Source organism: Schistocerca gregaria, chromosome 6 (assembly GCF_023897955.1).
Source record: "Schistocerca gregaria isolate iqSchGreg1 chromosome 6, iqSchGreg1.2, whole genome shotgun sequence".
NCBI lineage: Eukaryota > Metazoa > Arthropoda > Insecta > Orthoptera > Acrididae > Schistocerca > Schistocerca gregaria.
In genome coordinates, this window is record NC_064925.1 from 474,284,415 (window position 1) to 474,304,839 (window position 20,425).

A 20,425-nucleotide genomic window follows, 5' to 3' on the forward strand; every position below is an offset into this window, starting at 1 on the left:
TTGAAATTATAATTTGTTACTTGCAACAGCAGTTGCATTTAATGTCATTTTTGTTTCATCCGTTCAGGTAAGAAAGTGGACACACGCACCTTCGATGCATCGTAACAGTATTGGATCGAATTACTTTGCATAGTTTCTCAAGACTGATGTAAATTCAATCCAAAAGAATAAATAACTTCATTTTTATTTGAAACGTTTCAGTAAGTAATTGATAAAAAACGGATTCTTTAAGGATCTTATCAGTTTTATTCGTATACTAGAAGCTGAAAGTATTTTTATTTAAAGATAAATTCTTTGAGTGTTTCAGGTTTAACGAACAGGATTAATTTCGAAATTTGTCCCTTCAGGACTGGCCATCGACATTAGAAGGCAAAATTAGGGCACGGTGGGATTCTGGAAGACATTTCTAACAACATACGCTTTGGAGAACAGCATTGTATGATGATGTAAATGAAACATAGGAAAATCGGAACAGGAGGGTATCGAAGCGCTAAAGATATGCTGCTATGGAAGGATGTTGGATATTATGTGAACTGATAACATAAGGAATGAGGAGGTTCTCCACAGAATCAGCGAAAAGAGGAAGATATGGAGAACCGTGAAAGAAGGAGAGGAACTATGATAGGACATGTTTCAAGGTGTCAGAGAATAGCTTCCTTGGTACATGAGGGAACCGTGGAAGGCAAAAATTGTGGGGACAGACATGAATCTGAATACATTCAACAATTAACTGAGATCATAAGGTAAAAGTGCTACTTTGAGATGTAGAGATTGTCGCAAAGAAAAAATTGAAGATGGGATGCGACGGTAGTTCTAGAAGACTTGACAAAAATTACTGCTACTGTTAGAACAAATTTTTAAAAAATTGAACCTAGTCTAATATCAGTGCACTGTAATAACTGTGCACCAGGGAGGTTTTACGTGCTTTTGCGTGAAGACAAACAGCCTATGTGTTTTTTTGAAACGCTTCCAGTACGCTGCACACACAATATGCCTACCACACACTCATGTTTGTAGCACATGAAGGTATTTACGAAAAATGTGACTCCCGTAGACAACTGTTTCTAGTGTTTAGTTTCATATTAACTTTTCAATGTCGCTACAGAGTCCTTTGATACTATTTATGGCGTGACTGCTACGGTCACAGGTTCGAATCCTGCCTCGGGCATGGATGTGTGTGATGTCCTTAGGTTAGTTAGGTTTAGGGAATTCTAAGTTCCAGGGTACTGATGACGTCAGATGTTGAGTCCCATAGTGCTCAGATTCATTTGTGCCAATATTTATGGCGGGGAGCTAGACCTCTGTCCGCATTGTAGCCCAGTGTACTCGCTTAAAGCAAGTAGTGACACTTAAGGTTTAACAGTAAGTCGACGAAGAGGTCATTACAAAACGGTACAAAGTGGAAGCCGTATCCTTTTTAAAGGAAGCATTCGCCTTACGGATAGATGGACCTAATTGAAACTCCACTCGTCCTTCTTGTGCCAACCACTACGCCACCTTACTCAGTAGAAGTGCTCTACCCTAAAATCATATTGTGTGGAGAAGTACCACTCGATTTTGGTCCGACCGTTTGTTTACGATAAAAATCCTTTGACTATTGATAACGAATGCCAGTGGTAAAAAGATTTGTAGTTCGGAGTGATTAGGAGCCTGTCCGCATAAGTGTTTCCCGATATATGATTTCAGTCTTTTCAACAGTGTATCATGACGCGTGAGTTTAGCAATGATTTTCATATCCATCTACTATTTGAAACTGCCGTGGGCCTCAATAGCCGGCTCCGTAACGTATTAAAGACGAGAATTTAATCGCCGTAATTCGTTGATAGTAAATCGCCGGAGCTAAAGAACAAAACCTTAGAACGGCATTCACTAATTTGCACTAGAGCGATTCATTTGCCTATCCTCCACACCTGCCACTGCCCCTGTGACACCTGTGCAATACGTCACACTGTGATACTGTCGCTCCAACAGACTCCATAGCACCTTCCTGCACTGACTCCAGCCCAATGGGAGGACCACCCAGTGCCATATCCCGTACTTGTCCAATTCTTCAAACCCAACCGTACTCTGTAGTCACCAAAAACGCCAAACATGAGCCAACCAGACACCACAGCCAGGACACACCACCAAAACGCCTCAGACCAAGCCAGATCCCACTGAACAAATAGATAGAGATTACCACCTCCCCACCCCCTTGTACACCTTGTCCTCTGGCTTTCCACATCCTCCTCCTGTCCCACACTCACCCTCAATTCCTAAATACCAAATCCCTTACCCTTGAAACCAGAAATTATGTCCACCACCGCCACATTCCTATCACCGAAATCAGCTCCCTTAAAGGGTCTGTCCTTATCAAGTCAGCCATTCCCAACTTCCATACAGACCTTGTCCTCAAACCGCTGCTTTACCTTCAGTCCTTATGCCTCTCTCTCTCCCTACAACATCACACCACCTCATCAAAAACCCACCTTTCGAATACTCCCCACCTTCATTGCCACGCTGACAAATCATGGTCCTGAGACCACTTCAAAAGAGGTTATCGTTGAACTAAGTTACAGTCCCTCCATAAAAATCTACCACTACCTGCTGTATCCTCAATGACTCCAGTCCCGCCTTCCTCTTGCATCACCTTCTCATCTACAGCCACTGTCACAAAGTGAGACCCACCACATCCCTCCCCCAAAGTCAAACCACGATATCTGCCCCCCCCCCCCCCCGAATACAACATATGCCAAAATGCCTCCTCGCTTATGATTGTAAGAATCCCCTCATCTGACCCCATCAAACACAATCCCACTTTTTTGAGCCATGTCCAACCTAAGACTCATCCCCTACATACAATGATGCTCAACCTACCTACTCTGCGAAGTGCAAGACCAAACCCCCACCCTTCAGACCTAGATTAAGTGTGCCTGTCCATTGTACTGACCATCTTATCCATCCCAACAACTCCTACACCCACTCCTATCCCTGACAACATTATTTGTTTCCATACTATTGTCGTCTTAAATATCCACCCAATCCAGTGACTACACACCATGCCGCAAATCTCTCTTCTTGCCTCTTATGATACATCTATATCAATGCCACATACTCCCAAAACCATGTGCACTTTGTCTTCACCCATCTTGACATTGTTATAGAAACCTCTCTGTCTCCAAACCGTGCAGCCCTCTCCCGAGCCTTTCATGATGGTGCTACAGCACTAAAGCATTCTGTATAGCAACATCTCCTCCACACCGACCAACATATCATTTTCGCACATACCCTGTCACAACACAACATTAATAGCTTCATCATCGATTAAACTTTCCTCCAACCACACCACACCACACCATCCATACCTCTCCCTATATCCTCCACCACACTGATAAACCCTTTCCCTTGGCCAGAGCTACCATAACAATTGGCCATTGTAGGAACATCCCCATTGAGCCACAATCCTTAGTAATCCCTTAGCCTATTCTTCAAAGCACTACCATCTGCCTTAAACCTAATAATCGCATACTCTATGAATACCTCACCCACAGTGATCATACCTTTTCCACCTACATTCTTGCCCCTTGCAAGATCCCAGTCCGTTTATAGACTCTCTCCAGCATTGTACTGCCCCATCTCACAGCACACCTGTCCTGAAAGGGATACCACCCAAGATATTATCCTAGGATCTCACAACCTCCTTGGACATCTCACTGCTGAAGTCTGTAACCTAACTGGAAGTATCACCTACCTGTCCACCTCACCATATCCTACACACTATATCCCCATATATCCCATTCCTTTCTCCTTCCAAGAAATTGGCCATGACTACTCTCGTGTCAACTGGCAGTCCATAGACACCCAGTTAGAAAGCCACCCTACCTTCCAACAACCTGATGATTTCTCCTATGCCACAGCCTTCCTGCAGCAGGTCTTCTCAAATCATATCTCTGTCTGTATCCCTGTTAATGCCATATATCCTTACTTCCCTACCCCATGAGCCATACTCCTTCTCTGTGAATTCTTCCGTTTGTATCACCTGTTCCTGTGGACTTGTGGCTGGGATAAACTCACGTGCCACCAGCAAACACAGTGACACATTCGAAATTTACTCAATGTAAAATAAAGGCAGGAGTGGCACCAGACACACACTAAATTCGATGCTGCACTCCCAGTACATTTACCGACTTATTGGCACCTATCCCATTCCTCACTACCCAGTCTTTCACAACAATCATCCGTTACATAACGACATGTGCAAAGCCTATCACTTTGCATCCAATCTCTCTGACATCTTTTCCATCCCTGATGAGCCTAACGTTGAGTACTAATTATATACTGTCCATGAATGCACAGGTACTACAGTCCATCCTTGACTCCTAGCTGACGCCCCTACGAAACACTGGGCCTTTATTTAAATTAATTGAGTCTTTTCTTACTACATGCCTCCACAAACCCAACTAAGACTTGCTGAGCTCATGCGATGCAGAATCGCTGCTGTATTGCTTTCCAGAGATGGACCAAAATGCTGTTAAGTAGGTGTTCATAGTATTTTGACTCGTCATTATATGCTTACAGGCCCCTAGGTTTTTTCCCCTCTAGATCGATGTCTCATCCACCAACGCCCCCTGTGTCATGTGGGAGAGGAGGGGGGGTTTATGGTAGCGGTAAGCCAAACCACTCTTCATCCAGTACCATTTATCCTCTGGCTTTGAAGCTAAACACAAAAACACAAAACAAGGAAACATGTTTACAATGAATTTAAAATTATTTTAAAAGGGGATGTTAAAGGGAGGATGTAAGAAGTAATGTTGAAACCATGAACAGTTTGAAAACAGTCATACAAATGTAAACAGACTGCATGCATCTGTGGCGTGGTACGCGCTCAGAGCAGCCGTTCACTTGGATGACGGCGTATCCATACACGACTATCGATTTGACGCAAGGAACGTGATTCATTTGACCAGCGACAAGTTTCCATTGATCGACAGGCCATTATCGATTATCCTGTGATGACTACAATCGTCAGCACATGCTGCGGAACGCCACTTTCAACAGTGAGTGCATATCGGTGTCTGCGAAACGTTTTAGCCTACTCCAGCACTGTTCTCTGTCTATAAATCTGTCAAAAGTCACCATGTATCTTACTTTACAGAGTGTACGAGCGTCTGGAGGAGTCGACGTCGGGCACTTTCTCGTCTACTCATGCTTTCACCGCCCTTCAACCACATTCCACAGAATCTCACGCCAGTAGATAGCAAACAATCGACCAGACGACATCATACTCTCCCCTTTCTCATAGTCTCTTTTGTCTGTGGATTTTCCCGTATGTACCCGGTATCGTCACTAGAATGGTTTACCATTCGTCTCTGCTGTGCTTACACGACGTGTGTGAGAAAAGTAATGAGACTTACAATACTCCGAGCTGTGTTTTCCTACTTGTGCAGACCGGCGTGTTGGTTCCTTCCAGATGCTCAGTCCTTCTTTCAACTCCGAAGAGCCATCACGTGAATTTGGAGAGCGCCGTCAGTGAAGCTGTGGTTTCGGAACAGAAGGATTCAGAGCAACATTATACCACCAAGTTTTGTGTCAAACTTGGGGAATAATTGAGTATGACCTTTGAAAAGTTGTAAGAGCGCTATGGGGTAAATTTCTCAATAAGAGTCCAAGGTTTTCACTGGCACAAATTATTTTTGGAAGGTCGACAACACGTTAAAGGTGTACGTCACCCAGCGAGACCTTCATCTACAAAAACCTACTGAATCGTCGAACGTGTGCACGCTGCCATTCCCCAAGAAACTTTCTATCACCTGGTTGAACGTACTTCTGCGAGAGTGGAAGCTGTCATCAAGGCTAAGGCTTGGCTAACACAATACTGAATTCCAGCATTACCGATGGAGGACGCCACGAACTTTCAGCCAGGTGTCCGGATACTTTTGATCACGTAGTGTACATTAAACTCGTAACTTAAACGCGATAATTAAAAGCAATTCACTTCCTAAGCACTTCTCAACCCTTTACACGACCTGTTTCTCAAAACGTCAGACAACGGCCCTGTTTTTCTCTGACTATACACAAACAAGACAACAAAATTGGACACAGTTTATCAAATTACCTGGCGTTAGTTAATGTTTTTCAAAACGCCAGACAACGGCACTGTTTTTCTCTGACTATACACAAACAAGACAACAAAATTGGACACAGAGTATCAAATTACCTGGCGACAGCTAAATGAGGGCGAGAGTCCAACTTCCCTGACCGTCATATTCTACAGCTGAGAAGAACTGCAATACACTTTAATTATGATCGCTAGCATATATCAAAAACGTCGCATCATTCTTTATTAAATCTGCCGTTTGCCCAGATTCACGTGCCGTCTGTCTTACCATGTAGTACAACATCAGCTGCTCCTTCCTTTCTCCCTCTGATGCCTTGACAATCCACGCACAGAGAGATAGGATAGTCGAAAAACAGCTGACGGTTACAGCTTTTGCCCCATACTTTCCGCCTCGTCACCAGCTCCCGAGTACAGCACCCTCCTTCCAGCGTGTGTCAGTGCCCGGCTAGGGGTGACCTCTCTTCGTGACCAGTGTTACTTGCAGACGGCCACGCGACGCTGATGCTCGCTGCTCTGTCTGCAACTCCACTCTCCAGTTCATCTCACACCGCTGCCCCCTCTACAACACTCAGATATCGATTACACAGACCAGCTGCTTAGCTCGTGTCTCTGAAACAGAGCCGAGAAACTATGGATCGACCACGACCCAGCGAGGTCGATTCTTCGCCACGGGTCACTACTGGCTTGAATCTTCTGGGCCATCCTCATCCTCATTTACTAAATGCCAAATCCCTTACCGTTGAAATCAGAAAGTATGCCCCCCCCCCCCCCACCCCACATTCCTGTCACCTAGATCATCTCCCTCAAAGACTCCCTCAACAAATCTGCCAATCGCAACTTCCACACAGACGCTGTCCTCACACCCCTGCTTCATCTTCAGCCCTCATGTCTCTCTCTCTCTCCCTTCAGCATCGCCCCCCCCCCCCCTCATCAAAAATCCCAGCCTCCAAACTACTCCCCACCAACTGCGCTATAGTTTTTTATATGTCGTGATGTACGTCTAATTAGCGTGATTTAGGTAAATATACTGCAGCTTGCTTCCCACGTTTGTCTTATTGGACCTGATGATGCTCCCTTTGGAATACTGAAAGCGGCTGTCACCGAAATAATAAGATTTATACCAGAGGCTGTGTTCTTGGTTCTTTCGAACTGGGTTACGAAATTAAAGAAAAGAATAAAAAATTATGTGATCTTCTTACCTTTCATTAGAAACTTAGAAGTACATCATCATTATTAATTCCTTCTACGGATTAACTGTTGTAATCATCTGTTCAGCTCTCCATCATCCATCCATCCACCACTTATGAGGTCTATCTAGTTTTCTCTTTGCAGTCAGCCGATAAGTCATTATCAGTTTTGGCAATCTGCAGTCCGTCATTCTATCAACATTCCATTCTATTCTTTTCTGTCTTCTGTCTTATCATTAAGTGAAAAGATTTTTAAATCTGTTCTTATTGTTTCATTCCAACCATTCTATTACAACCCGTATCATGTCTAATTAACTTCACTTCTGCTGCTTGTATACGTGATTTTCTTTCTTTCTTTTTTTTTTTTTTACTGTCCATGGTTAAGAAACATATACAAGAGTAGGTAGACCATAACCTTCCAGAATTTCATTTGTTTTTCCTTTCTTGCTTTTCTCCCCAAAGTTCTTTCAATTGTTCCACAGATAGCGTGATATTTATAACTTTCTTCTGAATGTCTTCCTTGTAGTTGCAACTAAAATCACATCCGAGGTAACTGAAGCGGGATACTTGTTCTAAAAGATTCTCATTTACTACTATTTTCGATCTTTGGTTTCATAGCAATTAACTTTTTCTTATTTGCAGATATACTTAAGTCGTTATATACTGCGTATTGGATCAATAACACACATCAAAAGAAGTTTGTCATCGCCTCTGTTCCGCATGTTCCGGAACCTGTAAAGAAAATTGGAATAGAGATCGACAGAAACATCATTTCCGAACTTTTTATTGCTCATGAAAACCACACATTTCATGTTGTACCACCATACAGCGAGGCGTTCAGAGGTGATGGCACAGATTGCTGTACACACCGGTAAATCTAATACCCAGCAGCACGTCCTTTTGCACTGATGTATGCCTGTATTCGTCGCGCCATACTATCCACAAGTTCACCAAGGCACTGTTGGTCCAGATTGTCCCACTCCTCACGGCGATTCGCCGTAGATCGCTCAGAGTGGTTGGTGGGCCATGTCGTCCATAAACAGCCCTTTTCAATCTATCCCAGGCATTTTCGCTAGGGTTCATGTCCGGAGAACATGCTGGCCACTCTAGTCGAGCGATGGCGTTATCCTGAAGGAAGTCATTCACAAGATGTGGAAGATGGGGGCGCGAACTGTCGTCCATGAAGACGAATGCTTCGCCAATATGCTGCCGATACGGTTGCACTATCGGTCGGAGGATGGTATTCACGTATCGTACAGCCCTTACGGCGCCTTCCATGACCACCAGTGCCGTACGTCGGTCTCACATAATGCCACCCCAAAACAGCAGAGATCCTCCACCTTGCTGCGCTCGCTGGACAGTGTGTCTAAGGCGTTCAGCCTGATTGGATTGCCTCCAGATGGTTGTCTGACTGAAGGTATATACGACGCTCATCTGTGACGAGATCGTGATGCCAATCCTGAGCGGTCCATTCGGCATTTTGTTGGGCCCAACTGTACCGCTCTGCATGGTGTTATGATGGGAAAGGTGGACCTCGCCATTGACGTTGGAGCTGCGCATCATGCAGCCTATTGCGCACAGTTTGAGTCGTAACACGACGTCCTGTGGCTGCACGAAAAGTATTGTTCCACAAGGTGGCGTTGCTGTCAGGGTTCTTCCGAGCCATTCTCCGTAGGTAGCGGTTATCCACTGCAGCAGTAGCCCTTGGGCGGCCTGAGCGAGGCATGTCATTGACAGTTCCTGTCTCTATGTATCTCCTCCATGCCCGAACAACATCGATTTGGTTCACTCCGAGAGGTCTGGACACTTCCCTTGTTAAGAGCCCTACCTGGCAGAAAGCAACTATTCGGACGTGGACGAACCGCGATATTGACGGTCTATGCACGGTTGAACTACAGACAACACTAACTGATAGGCTGTAGGACCCCCTCCGTCCAATAGGCGCTACTCTTGCATGGTTATTTACATCTTTGGAAGGGTTTAGTGACATCTCTGAACAGTGAAAGGGACTGTGTCTCTGATACAATATCCACAGTCAACGTCTTCAGGAGTTCCTGGAACCGGGGTCATTCAAAACTTCTTTTGATGTGTGTATGTACTGATCTTTGTAAATTATGTTGAGTTCAGTGAGAAGTTCCTAATGAACATAATATCGAATACTGCTAATGGCAACAATTTTGTAATTACATTGAACGTCACTTGACTACAAATTTACTGCCCTGCAAAGTATATACGTGTTGCTGTTCCGGAATGGAATAGTAGCGCTTGCACTAGAAGAGCCTGGGTCGAAATGGGAAGTGTTATTTAGCATCTGCGTATTACCTGTTTGATGGATACACGGAATAAACTTTCGTCTTCTGGACTCTGGATCTGTGTAACGGCTCACTTGCTTTTCCACCACAGACTTATGAAAACTCTTAAAACAAAATGCCGAAAGTAATTTTGTAATTCGCCCTTGGCGTTTTCGCTTCATTTCCAGCACTCTCGCAGACGCCAGTGGTGGGGCAGGAGAAAAAGTTGTCGGTCTCAATACGAGGGCGGCAGCCCGCAGTTCTCTCGACGTCAAACGAACTTATCGACGTAATCGAAAACTCGCTTAGACAAATTTCCGCCGGGCGGCGCAAACTAAATTTCCGAACTTCTTGTGCAGCTTTTCAGAGGAAAATGCATGGAACGACACTTTCTTTCAGAGACCAAATGAAATTTCCGGCCCGCCATGGCGTTTGATTGACGCACGAAATCATTTGCAAGGCGCAGCAAGCAGCCGCGAGACGTTTCTGCGAACCGCCGCGAGAGAGCAGCAGAGTTGTAGCACCGCGACCATAGGTACTTCTGAACAAGGTTTTGAGTGAACAACATGATGTGTGGTACTTGTATATTACATTTATATTAAAAATGAAGAAATTTCTCCTGCTGTATTTTAGGTGTCGATTTTATTTTGGCAACTAGTTTCAACGTTGTAACAACGTCATCTTGAGTCCCATACACTGGTTGACGTCAATTGTGTGCAGCTGATACTAGAAGTCAGTGGTGAGATACGGACGTGCTCTTTGTGGAAGGTGGTTACTAACCAAGTGACGTCAACAAGTGTATAGGTCTGAAGATCACGTTGTCACAACGTTGAGACTAGTTGCCAAAATAAAATCGACACCTTAAATACAGCTGGAGGAGTTTCTTCATTTTTAATATAAATCTATACCATCTGACGTCCCCCTGTCCTCCATTTCAACTATAGATGTACGAAGATTGTATATTCATGTTTGGCATCTTCCGTGGGCTGACAGCATTCGTGGCTACTACTGCGGACGTCCCGACTAACATTCTCTCATATTTGCCGCCAAACAGGTGATGCGGAATGGGATGCAACGAGAAAAGAGGAACTGAAGTATTGAAGCTGGTACGCAAGGCTATGAACGACATCGAATCAATGGGGTCATTTTATTTCACCAGAAGAAATTGCTGCAAAGGCATTTGAATCTGTTCAAAATACATGTTACAACATGGACTATCAACATGACAGCTCTTGATGTCTTAAATGCCTCTCTCTACATGTTTCACTCTGTAACGAGTCTGTAACCAGTAGAAGCTCACAAGCAAGCACTAGGCATTAGTGATATTGAATTAAATAAACTTTCGAATTTTATCGCAAGCAGTATATCTCGGTTATAGCGGTTTATAATAGCTTACACCATTAACATCGTTTTATAACAGCTCTCCCCGTTAACATCATTGATTTGTCCCATACAGGCTGAAGGAATGAAAGAATGAAATCAGATTTACACTGCAGCTCAAAACAATCAAGCAGTAGGACGCACCTTTTGTCAAAGGCGCAAAACCCAAGGTCAAGCATATAGAAAAATCAACTGAAAGTTTAGTGGACAGATATATATATTATTAGATTGTATTCCCATCTACTACAAAATGCAATGAATAAAACAAAATAATAAAGAAAAAATATTATATAGGCTCCCTATAGTTCTACCTTTACAAATTGTTGTATACTTATATCTTTTGTGAGGGTTCTGAATTTCTTCATTTTTATTGTTTAGTTTTTATATTTGGAAATAAGCTGAAATTGTCTAAGCCCTTGAAGGGTGGAATTAGTTTTAATGTAATTCTAGTATTGTGTGTGTGTATTGTGTATTAAACAGTCGGGCTAGAAACGACAGAGATGCTTCGTCCCGCCGTAGCCCTTAGTGGTTCACAACCCCACTAAAGGCTCCAGCAGCCCACCCACCTCATCTCCGCCCCACATCGAACCCAGGGTTATTGTGCGCTTCGGCCCCCAGTGCACACCCCAGGAACGTCTCATACCAGACGAGTGTAACCCCAAATGTTTGCGTGCTAGGGTAATGATGGCTTACGTGGAGAGAGTGTTTGCGCAGCAATCGCCGATATAGTGTAACTGAGGCGGAATAACGGGAACCAGACCGCATTCGCCGAGGTAGATGGAAAACCGCTTTAAAAACCATCCACTGGCTGGCCGGCACACCGGACAAGGCACAAATGACATGGGTGGGTTGGTGCCGGTGATCGGCACACCTTCCCGCTCGGGAAGCAGCGCGTTAGACCGCGCGGCTAGACGGGCGTGTAATTTTAGTATACTCATAAGAAACGAACAGCCGTGAGTGACATATGTATAGTATTTACGTTTTTATTGCTGATGCAAGGTGGCTTGACTGCTGCTTAGAAAATAACAGAAAACATGAGAGAGATATTATTTGGTTACCTGCCTTGCGGCAGGTTTAGGGGAAAGAGGAGATTAGTGTTTAACGTCCCGTCGACCGATCACAAGCTGGGATTAGGGAAGGATGGGGAAGGAAACCGGCAGTGCCCTTCGAAAGGAACCAACCTGGCATTTGCCTGAAATGATTTGGGGAAATCAGGATGGCCGGAGACGTGTTTGAACGGTCGTCCTCCCGAATGAGAGTCCATTGTGCTAACCACTGCACCATCTCGCTCGGTGGCAGGTTTAGACTTCATAGCCCTCCATTTTTCTCGGTCCTCTGCTTTCCTGTTCATTCTTTGGTACCCTTGTTACGGTCTACTGACTTCATCCAGCATCTGGTATCTTCCTCGCCCTTCCCTCTCTTCCTCGGAATGAAACCGTCAGTTGCCTCTACTAGAAGGCAGTCTCGCTTCCAACTATGTCCCATCCACTTCAGCTTCTTATTCTCCGCTGTGAGTAACATCCTACGAACCCCTACAGCTCTTCTCAGTACCTAATTCCTGACTTTATCAGCTCCGTTGATCTTCTCTATTCTGCCCCATATCCAAATTTCGCAAGCTTCATTTTTTCTGTCGTCCTGCTTTCTCAGAGTCCATGTTTCTAACCCGTTTAAAGCCATTAACCACGATCCACATATAATTTAAATATAAAAAATGGTCTTGAAGATGCATGCGAAACACGTGGGTAAGCCGTTAATTACTGTTGAAAGTCAGAATGTCTGACGAAAGACTGTACACATACACAATATTAATTAGTTACTGTTGTAGCATTAACAGAATTCGTTCCAGTGATGAAAACTGGGCTAACGGAAAAAGAGTACTTTTCAATAGCATAGTATAACAAGAATGAATGTTGTATAACAAACTATTGCCAAGAACCCTATCAATTTCAGTCTTTTCTGAAAAAATGCAAAAATTATAAAAATATCAGATACTGAGTTAACTCTCTAAATACAAAAAACTAATCATACGAATAAAACCGTAACATTTAAGGCCGTTAATGAGGTCACCAAGTTACTGTTGTTGCAGGTTCTACAGTGCTACAGAGCGCCCTGCTCAACGATGTTGAGTGCTATGCTCCAAAAACTGGTGCCTAAGCCAGAATTGGATCAGATTCTCCGCATACTGCGGCCTGTCCTCTAGGAATTTCTGTGAACTCAGTGATTACGTAATCTGCTGCAAAGCGCTGTTGCGGTCTATTGACACGAGCTGGTCGATGCGCCCACAGTCAATTAGGGAGAAAGTTGTGTGACCGTATGGGTGTATTCTCGTGGTTACTGGTTCAAATGGCTCTTAGCACTATGGGACTTAACATCTGTGGTCATCAGTCCCCTAGAACTTAGAACTACTTAAACCTAACTATCCTATGGACATTACACACATCCATGCCCGAGGCAGGATTAGAACCTGCGACCGTAGCGGTCGCACGGTTCCGGACTAAGCGCCTGAACCGCGAGACCACCGCGGCCGGCTCTCGTGGTTACTGCGCAATATCCTTGTTGCATTTGTGAGAAGGGTAACTGTCGAAAGAGATGGACAACTTCTACGGCGCTGTGTACTGCGTACAGCAGGGGAACAGTTCGAGGTGATAATCGTTTGTATCAGCATAACAGTGAACCCGGTCATAGCCGGCCCCTGTGGCCGTGCGGTTCTAGGCGCTTCAGTCCGGAACCGTGGGACTGCTACGGCCGCAGGTTCGAATCCTGCCTCGGGCATGGATGTGAGTGATGTCCTCAGGTTAGTTAGATTTAAGTAGTTCTCAGTTCTAGGAGACTGATGACAATGCTCAGAGCCATTTGAACCATTTTTTTTTAAACCCGGTCATAAAGCAACGTGTCTAAGGCAACGATTTGTGGACGGTAACATTCGTGAAATGCACTGTACTACCCATAGTCCTGACCTGAATTGGGTACAACATCTTTGGCACATGTTAGAACGTCAGCTTCATTCCAGACAGCAGCGTCCAACATCACTAGTTTCTCAAGTTCCTGCACTTGAAGAAGAATCGGTTGCCAGTTCTCCACTGAAATTCGGACCGTCACCGAACCTGTCCCTAACACAGCTAAAGGCGTCATGAAGCAGAAAGGTGACTATATTCCGTATTAAACGTCCAAACAACACGCGGCGGCAGAGAGTACCACGACGTGTTAGACCTCAACTTCTGTTTATAGGAATTCCCATGTTCGCCCTTCCCCCGAGTATTGCACGGATATGCCTCCAGATTTCTTGCATAGACATTGAGAAAACGTCGCACAGGCGGCGCTCCATAGTGTTCGCGGTCAGTCACGTACGTATTTACTTTGTCCTATCTCCCTTTGCTTTTACCGTTGTTTGTGCTAATCGTCGCTGCAGATTGCGGTAAGTATAATACATAAACTTACCTTTTTGCACGCTTCTGCTTTTCTAGGAATAGGGACAATGTACATGTTGAAGTTATACCTCAAGTACTTAGTGGGCTGACAGAGAACGATGATGGAGGGGTAGAGCCTCCATGAGATTTCTCCGATGAAAGTGAAAGGGAGGAAGAAAGCGTGATCGCTTGGAACAATCCGGGGACGAACATTTCAATCCCTTAGACGATATTCAAGGCAATGTTTACCGTGTTTACGTCGGAAGAGATCGGGAAATACTTTTCATCAGCAGTTCCTTATGTCTGTCGAATAAAACGATATCAAAATAACATTATTGGCAGGCCCGACCCGTGAGGGCAGAGATACTTCGTCTGGATTGGATGCGTTTATGATACTCGTTCCTACAAACATGACTGACAAATTCAAAAGGCTCTAATCAGTATGGGACTTAACATCTGAGGTCAGTCCCCTAGAACGTAGAACTACTTAAACCTAGTTAACCTCAGGACATCACACACATCCATGCTCGAGGCAGTATTCGAACCTACGACCGTAGCAGCAGCGCGGTTCCGGACTGAAGCGCCTAGAATCGCTCGGTCACAGCGGCCGGCTATGATTGACAAATTTCGTAGTTTCACAAACCAATATATTTCAGTGCGGAGATGTACAGTTCAGTACACGACAGAAAGAGATTCTAGGTTTACTTCATCTTCGGAAATGAAATCTCTTTGTGAAGCTCTATTCTCGAACAATCTCAACAAAACTAGCCTCGCCAGTGCCCGAAGAGCTTGGAAATGTAATGGTACAAGGATGATGGCTTGCCGAGCAGCGTTTTCCTATCGCAGATATACGTTCCTACTGGGAAACATCAGGTCGGATGAGAGGGGGAGCAGGGGAATACGAGAAAAGTATGATAAACGAGCAGCCATTAGGGAGATATACGACAAATAACAGTAAAAATACTTACTCCCTTTCAGAATTTGTGACCATTGATAAAATTCTGCTTCCCTTACAATGTCCGTGTAGTTTCATCTAATATCTGCCTTCCTAGCCGGCAAAGTACGGCGTGAAACAGTAGAGCGTTTTATGTGCACAGTTTTGACACATACTGCTGCAAATAAAGAAACAAAGTGAAAGCCCTTACTTTACCTGGAACAAAAACTTCGACATAGTCAAGCGACTGGTACAGCCCATCTTAGGTGCTCACAGAATTGTGACAATCGACAACTACTACACTAGCTATCCACTGGTGCAGTTTCTTCTGGAAAACGGTGTAACATTTCTCGGTACAATGAAAAAGAATAAAAACGAAATCCCCTCAGACTTTCTGGATCTGATATCCCGAAAAATGAGTTCTTCACTGTTTGGATTTCAGGACCATTACACCCTGGCACCCTGGTATCCTATATGTCAAAGAAGAAAAAAGGTGTCCTCCTGTTATGTACAAGGCATGACTGCAAGGAAATAGACAGAGAAACGTGAAAACATACACCAGTAACGGACTACAGCCATACTAAGGGGGCGTGGATACAGTTGTCTAAATGTGTTCGCTTTATTCGCCTTCAAGAAAAGCGAATAGGTGGCCACTGGCAATATTCTTCAAATTTTTTGGAATAAAATTACAGATATTGTGGATGTGGACTAATATAGACCAAACACGTAATAGACAGGACTTCCTGGGAAAATATGGCTTTGGTGCTCCTTAAAAAACACAACAAAGACCGTGGAAAACTTAAGAATTTGCCAAAGGATGTATACACTGAAACGCCAAAAAAAAAAAAAAAAAAAAAAAAACAGATATAGACATGCGTCTTCAAAAACAGGGATATGTAAACAGGCAGAATATGCGCTGGGGTCGGCAACGCCTATATAAGACAACAAGTGCCTGGAGCAGTTGTTAGATCGGTTACTGCCGCTACATTGGTAGGTTATCAAGATCTGAGTGAGTTTGAACGTGGCGTTATAGACGGTTTACGAGGGACAGGACATAGCATCTCCAAGGTAGCGATGAAGAGAAGATTTTTCCGTACGATCATTTCATGAGTGTACCGTGATTATCAGGAATCCGGTAAAACATCAATCTCCAACATCGCTGCCGCCTGAAAAAGATCCTGCAAGAACGAGACCATCGATGACTGAAGAGAATCGTTGAACGTGACATAAGTGCAATCCTTCCGCAAAATGCTCCAGATTTCAATGCTGGGCTATCAACAAGGGTCATTGTGCGAACTGTTCAACGAAACAGCATGGAAATGCGTTTTCGGAGCCGAAGGCCCACTCGTGTACCCTTGATGACTGTACGACACAAACTTTTACGCTTCGCCTGGGCCCGTCAACACCGACACTGGCGTGTTGCTCTCTGGAAACATGTCGGACGAGCCTAAATTCAAATTCTATCGAGCGGATGCACTTGTATGGGGATGGAGACAACGCCATGAAGCAGGCTCTGTAATGGTGTGTGGCGTCTGTAGTTGGAGTGATATGGGACCCATTACACGTCTAGATACGACTCTGACAGGTGACACGTACTTAAGCATTCTGTCTGATGACCTGCATCCGTTCATGTCCATTATGCATTCCGACAGACGTGGGCAATTCCAGCAGTGCAGTGTGTGTTTAAACACTTCCACTGGCCACCAAAGTAGGCATTCTGTGTGATTACCTGCATCCATTCATGTCCATTGTGCATTCCCACAGACTTGAGCATTCCCAACAGGGCAATGCGACACCCCTCACATCCAGAATTGCTACAGAGTCGCTCCAGGATCACTCTTTTGAGTTTAAGCACTTCCGATGATCACCAAACTCTCCAGACGCGAACATTGTGGAGCATATCTGGGATATCTTGCAACGTGCTCTTCAGAAGAAATCTCCACCCCCTGGTACTCCTGCACACTTACTGTTAACCCTGCAGGATTTATGGTGTCACCTCCAGCACTATTTCAGACATTATCCAAGTCCATGCCACGTCGTGTTGCAGCACTTCTGCGTGCTCTCGAGGCCCCTTCACGATATTAGGCAAGCGCACCAGTTTCTTTGGCTCTCCAGTGGATATAATGCCTTCAGACTACCGGAACCAACTAGCAGCGAATCCAGGAGACAATCGAATGAAAAAAGAGTAGATCCGTGCCGGAAATTTGGTCGACATAAGAAGAACAAGGCTGCCGTACCTTGTTCAACATGCAAATATTTTGTATGTGAGAATCACTCAATACGCCAAGTAGTTTGAAATTGCCGTCGTCGAAGAGAAGATGGGGAAATAGAAGTGCAGAGCCTTTTATATTTAGTGTTTTCATATTTATATGTGTTCTAATACAATAAGTTTCAGTTGTAATGAGAAATACAGGTATATGTATATGATTTATACAGTAATTATTCAATATTATATATTACTGAAAGCAAAACTATTGGTATTATAATGTAAATGATAGTTGCGTATTCATCCCCTAAACTGGTACCGAAGTTAAAATAAATATTATTTTTGTGTGACGTTTAATGTGCTTATGTTGTACTGACATCATACAAGTGATGTTGTTGTTGTCTTCAGTCCTGAGACTGGTTTGATGCAGCTCTCCATGCTACTCTATCCTGTGCAAGCTTCTTCATCTCCCAGTACCTACTGCAACCTACATCCTTCTGAATCTGCTTAGTGTACTCATCTCTCGGTCTCCCTCTACGATTTTTACCCTCCACACTGCCCTCCAATGCTAAATTTGTGATCCCTTGATGCCTCAAAACATGTCCTACCAACCGATCCCTTCTTCTAGTCAAGTTGTGCCACAAACTTCTCTTCTCCCCAATCCTATTCAATACCTCCTCATTAGTTACGTGATCTATCCACCTTATCTTCAGTATTCTTATGTAGCACCACATTTCGAAAGCTTCTATTCTCTTCTTGTCCAAACTAGTTATCGTCCATGTTTCACTTCCATACATGGCTACACTCCAAACAAATATTTTCAGAAATGACTTCCTGACACTTAAATCTATATTCGATGTTAACAAATTTCTCTTCTTCAGAAACGCTTTCCTTGCCATTGCCAGTCTACATTTCATATCCTCTCTACTTCGACCATCATCAGTTATTTTACTTCCCAAATAGCAAAACTCCTTTACTACTTTAAGTGTCTCATTTCCTAATCTAATTCCCTCAGCATCACCCGATTTAATTTGACTACATTCCATTATCCTCGTTTTGCTTTTGTTGATGTTCATCTTATATCCTCCTTTCAAGACACTGTCCATTCCGTTCAACTGCTCTTCCAAGTCCTTTGCCGTCTCTGACAGAATTACAATGTCATCGGCGAACCTCAAAGTTTTTACTTCGTCTCCATGAATTTTAATACCTACTCCAAATTTTTCGTTTGTTTCCTTTACTGCTTGCTCAATATACAGATTGAATAACATCGGGGAGAGGCTACAACCCTGTCTCACTCTTTTGCCAACCACCGCTTCCCTTTCATGCCCCTCGACTCTTATGACTGCCATCTGGTTTCTGTACAAATTGTAAATAGCCTTTCGCTCCCTGTATTTTACCCCTGCCACCTTTAGAATTTGAAAAAGAGTATTCCAGTCAACATTGTCAAAAGCTTTCTCTAAGTCTACAAATGCTAGAAACGTAGGTTTGCCTTTTCTTAATCTTTCTTCTAAGATAAGTCGTAAGGTCAATATTGCCTCACGTGTTCCAACATTTCGACGGAATCCAAACTGATCCTCCCCGAGGTCCGCATCTACCAGTTTTTCCATTCGTCTGTAAAGAATTCGCGTTAGTATTTTGCAGCTGTGACTTATTAAACTGATAGTTCGGTAATTTTCGCATCTGTCAGCACCTGCTTTCTTTGGGATTGGAATTATTATATTCTTCTTGAAGTCTGAGGGTATTTCGCCTGTCTCATACATCTTGCTCACCAGCTGGTAGAGTTTTGTCATGACTGGCTCTCCCAAGGCCGTCAGTAGTTCTAATGGAATGTTGTCTACTCCGGGGGCCTTGTTCCGACTCAGGTCTTTCAGTGCTCTGTCAAACTCTTCACGCAATATCGTATCACCCATTTCGTCTTCATCTACATCCTCTTCCATTTCCATAATATTGTCCTCAAGTACATCACCCTTGTATAAACCTTCTATATACTCCTTCCACCTTTCTGCCTTCCCTTCTTTGCTTAGAACTGGGTTGCCATCTGAGCTCTTGATATTCATACACGTGGTTCTCTTCTCTCCAAAGGTCTCTCTAATTTTCCTGTAGGCAGTATCTATCTTACCCCTAGTGAGATAAGCCTCTACATCCTTACATTTATCCTCTAGCCATCCCTGTTTAGCCATTTTGCACTTCCTCTCGATCTCATTTTTGAGACGTTTGTATTCCTTTTTGCCTGCTTCATTTACTGCATTTTTATATTTTCTCCTTTCATCAATTAAATTCAATATTTCTTCTGTTACCCAAGGATTTCTAGCAGCCCTCGTCTTTTTACCTACTTTATTCTCTGCTGCCTTCACTACTTCATCCCTCAGAGCTACCCATTCTTCTTCTACTGTATTTCTTTCCCCTATTCCTGTCAATTGTTCCCTTATGCTCTCCCTGAAACTCTGTACAACCTCTGGTTCTTTCAGTTTATCCAGGTCCCATCTCCTTAATTTCCCACATTTTTGCAGTTTCTTCAGTTTTAATCTACAGGTCATAACCAATAGATTGTGGTCAGAGTCCACATCTGCCCCTGGAAATGTCTTACAACTTAAAACCTGGTTCCTAAATCTCTGTCTTACCATTATATAATCTATCTGATACCTTTTAGTATCTCCAGGGTTCTTCCACGTATACAACCTTCTTTCATGATTCTTAAACCAAGTGTTACCTATGACTAAGTTGTGCTCTGTACCAAATTCTACTAGGCGGCTTCCTCTTTCATTTCTTAGCCCCAATCCATATTCACCTACTATGTTTCCTTCTCTCCCTTTTCCTACACTCGAATTCCAGTCACCCATTACTATTAAATTTTCGTCTCCCTTCACTATCTGAATAATTTCTTTTATTTCATCGTACATTTCTTCAATTTCTTCGTCATCTG